The sequence below is a fragment of the Falco rusticolus genome, chromosome 3 (assembly GCF_015220075.1).
Source record: "Falco rusticolus isolate bFalRus1 chromosome 3, bFalRus1.pri, whole genome shotgun sequence".
NCBI lineage: Eukaryota > Metazoa > Chordata > Aves > Falconiformes > Falconidae > Falco > Falco rusticolus.
The window spans coordinates 119,738,680-119,744,784 of record NC_051189.1 but is presented as its reverse complement, the minus strand read 5'-3'; the positions used below and the strand labels follow the sequence as shown (position 1 = coordinate 119,744,784).

The 6,105-nt window shown below is 50.2% G+C and overlaps 1 long non-coding RNA gene across 2 annotated transcripts in view; it reads left to right on the top strand.

The window, feature by feature from the left end:
- Positions 1 to 5,791: 5,791 nt before the first annotated feature.
- The window catches only part of LOC119144814, a 39,236-nt gene continuing 38,922 nt past the window's right edge, over positions 5,792 to 6,105 (top strand). For both annotated transcript variants that reach the window (XR_005103223.1, XR_005103222.1), the window contains exon 1: positions 5,792 to 6,100. This is a non-coding gene — a long non-coding RNA (uncharacterized LOC119144814). The remainder of the gene's footprint in view (positions 6,101 to 6,105) is intronic.

Sequence of the window (6,105 nt, the reverse complement as noted above, 5' to 3'; positions counted from 1 at the left end):
TCCTGTAAACAACTAAATACCACCAACCTCCTCCGAAGTCCCTGGAGCAGCAGCTGCTGGGAACTGCAGAGGCTGGTATCCTTTCTGCGGGCCTTGGTGGGCTCTCCTGCCCTGCAGCGCTTGCGGTGCTGCCCGCGGCTCCAGGGAGAGAGGTCCCTTCGGAAGCAGAACTGCTGAAAACCCCTTGTTCCCTCCGTGCACTGGTCCTGCAGCTGCAGCCGATTGTGCTGTTCATTAGATCCGATTCTAGCATGTATCTTAGCATCCCAGGAAGACGTTTAGCTGTTGTTCTCAAAATGATGCAATACCCAGAGAGATTTCTATCTTCATTCAGTGCATTTGTGCAAATTGCAGCTGTAATATGTAATGCAGCTGCAAGGTAATAACTGCACTTTGATTAAATTTGAGTTCCTACTATAACATGTAGAACCAAAGACTTGAAGGGTTCCTACTCAAATTGGTGCGAATGGCGATAAGGTAATGGGATAGTCATGGGACAAGGGGGTAGAAGCAGGTCTGCACTTTCTTCTCTTTATTAGACTTGTGCAGCCAGCTGCAGAATTTCAAAACAATTTTTAATTATTTTCCTTTTCTTTCCTCATTCCTAAATTATAGTGTACTCCAAGGAACCTGAAACAAGGAGCAGGCACTTGGAACTTACCAGGTCTCTGCCATGGTAACATGCCTCTTTAAGGCCAAGATTTCTACGTGCTGACACCATGGATGTTTTGTTAGCATTAGCATTAAACCCATGTCCTTGTAGACAGTACATTATTCAAGCTGCTAACAAGCTTTTCCGTACCTAAGGCTGTGTTGTCCTTCTAGCAGCGCAAAGGTCTTGCTGCTCCCGCCACAGGTTCGGACACCATCCCAGCTACATGCATTCGCCCTGGGGGCACACAGCCTGCCTCGTTGTGGGCTTCCCCATGGGCTGCCAGGGAATCTCACCAGCCAGCGCTTGGTCTGTTGCTGATGACTGTTAAGTCCAGTGGTCTGGCCAGTTTTCAGCCACCCAAGTGTAGCTGTGCCCAGTCCACACTGTTGTAGAAGGCAATGAAGTTGCAAGAGCATGATTTGTCTTCAGTAAACCCATTCTGGCTCTTTCTGGTTGCTTCCTCATCCTTCACAGGTTCGGATAAGGGTTCCAGAAGGACACGCTCCAGGACCTACCTAGGCACTGACATGAGAATGACTGGCCCATAGTTCCCAGTTGTCTTCTTGCCCCAGCTGATGCAAAATCATCAGGGATGTAAACCCCTGACTAGCTCTCTGTCCCTAGGTATTCCTTCTGGCTTCAAATGATTAAGTAATGCCACAGGTGAATACAGGCAGAGTATGGCCCCACATCTGCACAGCTCCTCTGGGTCGGAGGTGCTTTTCAAACAGTCCTGTTGTTCTCATCTCTCATTCTCTTCAGCTGAGCAGCTGCTTCAGCTGTGCTTGTTCCAGATTGCAGCATGATGTTAATTTTCTGTCTATCGAGGAGGATTTCATTTCAGTTGGCAAAAGACAATGCACTGAAACAGCTACAGCCGAGACAAAGATGGAAATTAACATTTGTAAAGGGAGGAGGGGACAAAAGAAATGTTGGTGACAAGGAAGAAAGTGAAACAAAAATGAAATCATTGTCATTATCTGACTACAAAGGGGAAGGATGCTATTCCAGAGATGAAGACTCCTGCCATGTCAGCCTGCCAGAAGCACTGTGTCCACATCCATCTAGGAGCAGGACAGGGCTGTGAGCACAGAGGGCTGAGTCACCCACCATCAGTCCTGGGCAAGTGGTTGCTTAAACGGTCCTTTCCCAGGGTATTCACCATCAGAGCCGTGCATACCCATTCGTTAGGTAGGTTGTTTTAAAATGTTCCCCCAAGAAGAGGGAGGATCCCCCAAACGACTGACCAAGTTGGGCTGCAAACTCCTGGCTGGTCCTTAATCTTCACTTGTTGCTGGAAGGTGGTGAGTTAGTCAGGAGCAGTCCCAACCCAGTGGCTGGGAGAATGTTACTCCTGCCTTGCAGTGCTGTCTGGTGAAAACACACATTCCTCCTCCTTTTCTTTCCAGGAACTCTGAGAGGGGACCGTGGTCCCAGCTGGCGTCCCTACAGTCATATCCATGGCAGCCAGCCATGATGGCACACACACAAGGCACTCTGTTTGTCCTGGCCTGATGGATGCTCTCTTGCAGGTTGGCAGTTATGGCCCTGGTACTGGTGCAGCTCTGCCTGAAATCAGAAAACAGTCAGTTTGGGCAAGTTTTGGCAAAAATGCAGGTACCAAGCCTGGGAGCATGTGAGTCCCTACATGTACAGCCATCAGCTTGAGTGAACCCTGACTGTGGGTTGACAGTGAGCTAACATATTGTCCTGACTGTGAAAGCTGCAGACACACACAACATGCTGGCTGAACACCTGCCCTGAAATGCAAATGATTTTTTGGAAGGATTTGACTGCTTCCTAAATGCTTGCACGGCTCAATTCTCACCCTCCCAGGGCAGATGCTGTCCTGTCTGCACACTCCCAGTGCCTGGCTGGCTCGGCTGGTGCCCTGCTGGTGCTGGGCATGCCCCATGTTCACACCTTCTGTAGGGTCCATTTGTTTGTATGGACCTTCCGTGAGGTGATTTGCTTCGCATTTATGCCTCAGACTTCACCTCTGTGAAGACTGAGATGAGCCCAGGGAACCTGATCCAAGGGGTCCTGCTTTGTACTGGTTTGTGCCTTGTGTACGATCACTCTGCAGTGTTAAAAATTGCCGTAAGGAGCATGTGCTCCTTACCCTAACTGCCTCATTCTCCAGAAAATTAAACTGCGGCACTCTGAGGGGGGCAGGACACCAGCCACTGTCACAGCTGGAGGGGTTGGTCCCAACTGCAGCTCTTGTGCAGGCAGCATCCTCCCCGGGGAGCAGGGAGGGGGGGGCCTGGGACCGAGCCCTAGGGACCAGGAGCAGCAGTGGGCTGGGACCTGCCCACAGCCACACGGCTTCCCAGGACAGGAGCTTGGGGCACATGAGTAGGCTGTGCCTGTCCTGCCACGGACGAGTCACACAGATCCAGCTTTGCTGTCCTGGGTGGCTGGAGCTTGCTGTACACGCAGTTCTGGAGCAGCTGCTTCATCTGTTCCAGGAGAAACACTCTGAAATTCGGGGGTTTCATTGCAAACTGTAGCAAAATTCATTTTTCCAGTCTGGGATGGTCATTCTCTGTCCATCTCAGGTGATAACAAATAATTGCTTTAGTTCACAGGTGATGCTTAAGCAGCGATCTTAAATGAGTGTTCCCAGAGGCATGCTGAGGGTGTCCTTGGGAGCTGGTGGTGTTTTGGTCAAGGAGAACTGTTCTTCTGGGCCAGGATCCACACCAGACACCAGTGGACTGCTGTGGAGATCGCAGTGAAGGGCAATTGCACCATCTGACTATAAGTCTTATTCCCATGGTCCCTGTCTGGAGATGACTTGTGGCCCTGCCCTGGAGCTGTTGCACAGTGGGAAACTCCCTTCACAGTCCTGAAATCAATAGAAACTTCGGGACCTCAAAAAAAATTTTAATAAGTCTCTTTTTGAAGAAGATGAAACAGTTCTTCAAATTGCAGCTCCTACCTGCAACTCGGCGACAGCTTCGCCAGTAGCAGGCACACGCGTTAGCGGCCAAGGCTCAGCCAAAGGGCAGAGCTGAGGATTTTTGTGTAGCTGGGAATCAGCTTTGCCAGGGAACCGCAGGGACTCATTTACAAGTAATGAATCATGAAACAGCAGGAAGCTAGCTAGCCAAGAGAAAGTGTGAGCTCTGCAATTAACTACGGAGCACTTAGGTGAATAACAAAGGGATGTGATACCAAGGCAGAAAGCAGGTCTGAGCAGCCAGAGCTGGGAGCGTTGCAAGACTAATTTCTATAAGCCACAGTTTTTCCAAACAACTTTCAGTCAAAGAAATTCCTACTTTGTCTTGAACTGAAACAAATCCCACGTGCATGTAATTATCAGGCAAAACAGCTGACGGCTTTTAGCTCGTGTTTAAATTTATGGGTGACCCAGATCAGCAAAAACTAGGAAACCAGCTCCTTGAGCAGAGGTCCGCTCACAACTCCTGCTGCTGAGCCACAAGGCAGCGGGTGTGGGGTAAGGCCAGCGGGCAGGTGAAGGGAGGGTTTCCACTAGTAAGAGAAGGTTGTTGTGGGTTATCAGTTTACAATGCAGACGAGAGTGGGACAATTAATTATCCCCTAGATATGGGGAGGGGTTGGAGGTTCAGGTGAGAAGGTGAGAGTCACTGCACCACAGCCAGGACGCGCAGCTGGTGCAGGGGTGGTGTTTGCTGTTCCCAGCTCGGTTATGGGCACATGAGGTTACATGCTGTTCTGGGAAATGACAACTGCCTTTGTACGGAGCATGGAGATAGAGACGAAACTGCTATTTCAGGACAACTATCTATTATTAATGTCACCCAAGTCCCAGTAAATGCATCCTCCTCTTTGTCTGAGGCAACGTGCCAGGAGCAGCTGTGTCACAGCAGCCAGCTCCCCTGCAATCCCAGGTGTAGCCATGGGGAAGTGAGGAAACTTTTTCAGAAAACATTGACTTCAGCCGATAGGCCTAATTTTTGTATCCTTCTATTTAATGTAACCCCAGAATCACTGGTTAGTAAAAGCCAAGTTGATACCTGTCCTGGGCAGGGGACTCTGTTACAGCTCAGTTTTACCAAAACTGTCTCTGGGAGGAGACACCAGAAACCATCACTCTGGACAAAGGGATGGAGACCAGGTGGGACCACACAGCCTCACTGGATCCAGTGAAGATCCTGAAAGTGCACCCCTGCCACCAGTCCAGACATTTTACCTGCTGTCCCTCTCCTCCTGGTCTGTATTCGTGAAGTTTGGGTCACCCTGGCCCTTCATGTGTCCTGCTCACCCTTTGCTGGCAAACATCAGAGGAGATGCTCTCCTTTCTTCTGTGCCTCTCAAGTGCAAGAACTGGAGCAGAAGCAGGGAGAGCAGAGACTTTCTTTTTGTGCTCCTGATGCAATATCACCTTTGAGAGACATCAGTTCACATGCGCAGCTCTGATATTTGCCCAGGCACTGTGAATAACCACGAATGCCACTTTGCTACAATAATTGCTTCCAAGCTTGCAAAGAAAGGAAGGTGCAGCCAGAGGCATGGCTGAAAACTTGGTAGAAGTACGCATTCGAGGGACCTGAGTGGAAACTCCGAGTGGATTTGGCACTCGTGGCCTTGGCTGTATGGGGAAAGCAGAGTTGTCACACTGTGTTCATCATGTTGGCTCTTTCACGGTCTGTCTGCCCCCACACTCACTCCTGTGTCCGCACTCACTCCTGATCCAGTGACTGTAGCTGCTACTGGATGAGCGTGGGGGTGGGAGATGCCTCTTCTCTTTCCTCTGGTTTCGGATCACTTCCAAAGTGACATTTACAGAAAGCAGTCATGTCCCATGTCTGGCGTACAGAGACCCTCTTGTTCCTTTGTGTTTGTTTTCTCAGCCTGCTTCTTCTCTGACCTTTTTTTTGTTCTCTTTGCACCCTTTGCTGGTTTCCCAGGCCCATGAGGTGAGCAGATCAAACGGATGGATGCTCTGGACTTGTCTCCTGAGGGCTGGGAAAGCTGAGTTAGGCAGAGCGGGGAAGGTAGTGCCTGTCAGGGTAAGTCACCAAACCTCTGTGCAGATGCTGTCACTGAGAGGTAAAGCAGCGCTTGCTCCCTGGAGCTTAATCCTCTGACCTCAGACCTGTATCACTCCAGCCGGAGGAGTAATTCTTAGTGTTTACATGGGTCAGCAGCTAGACAAGGACTTGACTTAGATTTTCCCAGCGGGTCACACAGCTATTTGCTAATCAGCAGTAGCATAAACACTGCCAGGATCCTTATGGGTCACTTGCTAGGGACAGGCTAAACAAACCATCACCAGATGAAAAGCAGCATGGGTGAGTGGATGAGATTTGAAACAACTATACTGGAGTCCCGAGTCTGTGCCTGGAGGGGTTTCAGGACTTGTGCGATGGAGAGGTAGTTAGCTGGGAGGCTTGGAGCTCAGCCTCCGTCCCCGCACAGATGGGAGTGCACATGGGATGGACCCCGTGCCAGCACGTGAG